Source organism: Marmota marmota, unplaced genomic scaffold, assembly GCF_001458135.2.
Source record: "Marmota marmota marmota unplaced genomic scaffold, marMar, whole genome shotgun sequence".
Lineage (NCBI taxonomy): Eukaryota > Metazoa > Chordata > Mammalia > Rodentia > Sciuridae > Marmota > Marmota marmota.
This window is the reverse complement of record NW_026000138.1, coordinates 6878050-6880198: the sequence shown is the minus strand read 5'-3', so window position 1 is coordinate 6880198 and position 2149 is coordinate 6878050.

The following is a 2149-nucleotide window of genomic DNA, read 5'->3' as shown; positions in this document are numbered from 1 at the left end:
CTAGTGCCCAGCCCTCACCACTCTTTCCAAAGTCCTGCCTCCCCCCCAGATTCCTTCTGCTCTTCCCTCACATCCTCCTCCTCCCTCCCCACCCTGCCCTCTGCCTCTGACAACACCAACGGCTGTCAATGGGCTCCTCTGCCTTGGGCTTCTAGCAGGTTTGCCAGGGCCGAGCCTGTCCTGCTCATTATGTTCTTAGGGTTAGGGACTGACCTTGACCACTTTGGGATCCACCCTTCACGGTCACCTCTACTTCCTGTAGATGCCCCTCCACTGCGGGTAGCCACGGCCACGTTGACCAGGGGTCCCCAGGAGCAGAGCTGTGACCACACTCACCTTTCCCCCATGTTCCTGTGATGATTTGCAACTTGTCTTAACGCCACGACAACCTGCCCGTCCCTGGACTCCCAGCTGTCCTCCCACGCTGCCCTCTGCTCACCCCACCTTTGAATCTTTGGAAACTTTGGACCTGATTCATTGACCCCGATGTGAGTCCAGCCTGCAGATAAGTCAGCTGTTCCAGGTACCTCTGAGAAGTTCCCAGGAGCCACTTTCCCCAGGATGGTTCCTAAGAAGTCACCGACTATGAGCAATCCTGGTGTTTCTCGGGTGTGGCTTCTCCACCCAGGTTGTGGCCTTGGTTCTAGTGGGATTCAGGGACACAGTGCAGATAGCCCCATGTAGGCTCCATCCTGCTGCTGAGACACGGCGCAAACCACAAATTCTAGGATGTCACTCCGCAAATTACCCTCTGTGGAAGTTCTGGAAGGAGTCAGAGTGTTCTAAAGAGAGAGAGAGAGAGAGAGAGATCATTGGTGAAATAAATTTGGGGAAGAACTCAATACACCCTCCTTGTGAAGATTCATGACATGAAGTACAACGCTAAAGGCTCTGAGAAGCCCTGCAAATCAACACACCCCAAAAGCAAGCAAACACATTTCATTTTGTTCAGCTTGGTTTATCCCAAATTTAGTCAACCACGAATCCCCCTTTTTCATGCAATAAGTGTTAACATCTTGTGGATGGAGAATCCTCCGAAGCATCATTTTGGAAGTGATTTCTTTACCTCTGTGGGTTCCAATTCTAACGTCCATCCGACAAACTTTTCCATATGTCAGCATTTAAGGCTCAGAGCAGGAAAGTCGCTCATGGACAGTAACTTAAGCTCGTGAGTTGCGTGGCTGCAATCCGAGCCCACGCCCCGGGTGGATTGAAAGCTCATATTTTTTGCCACCGCACGATTCCCGAGGTAGGATTTCTTGCCTGGGATTCATTTTAATTACTTGATAAAAATAATTTGCAATTAATCCTTGATTGCTGGTACGGGGACGCTGTTCTAGAGAACTTGAAGACAATTCACTTCTCAGCCCCAGCGGTCTGCTTTCCATTATCAATTTGTTAAGAAACTCTGTCTTTTGTAGGCTGTGTGAGAGGCACGGTCCCTCCAGACTGTCTGAATTATCCAAACCTTCTGAGCTGATGGCATCCAAATGAATAAGACTTTACAGAACTGTATCTGGGAGGCTGATTAGATGTGTCAGTTTTCCTGTGGATACGAGGTCCTGGGTGGCTGCCCAAAAAGCATGCTAGAACATAAATAATCAACAAGTTTTCAGGTGTATTCCGCGGAGTCCTTGGGAAAAAGAAAGCTCTGGCGATCTGTTGGGGAATCTAGTCTATCTGATGAAATGCTGTCCGAGCTCGTTTTTTTGTTTTTTAAAGCCAATGTGCTTTTCAGCGACCAGTGTTAAGATTTAACAGCCGAGGTCAGAATCGTGACCTTGGAAGTGTTCATGGACACTGGGCACCCGGTCAACTCTCCAAAGTCCAAAATGCTAGAGGGTCAGCAAGCTAGGAAAACATGTTTTTCTAACTAAAAAGATTACCTCTTGGAAGGGATGCATTTATTTATTTATTTCCCACCAAGGGATTTTTAGAATGTCGAGTCTTTTGGCTTCCGGATTCTCCTCCTCTGTCCTGGGGAGGCTGAGATAGGAAAAGTAGATCTGGACTGTTCTTCTTTATATGTTGCCAGGGGTGTGGATTGGTGTGCAGGGTCAGACCCAGGAGTTGAAGTTCAAGTGTGGGATGGAGGGTGGCAGTGCTGGGAGGGGGAAGGGGCTAGGGGGGAGGGGGACGGCCCCACCAC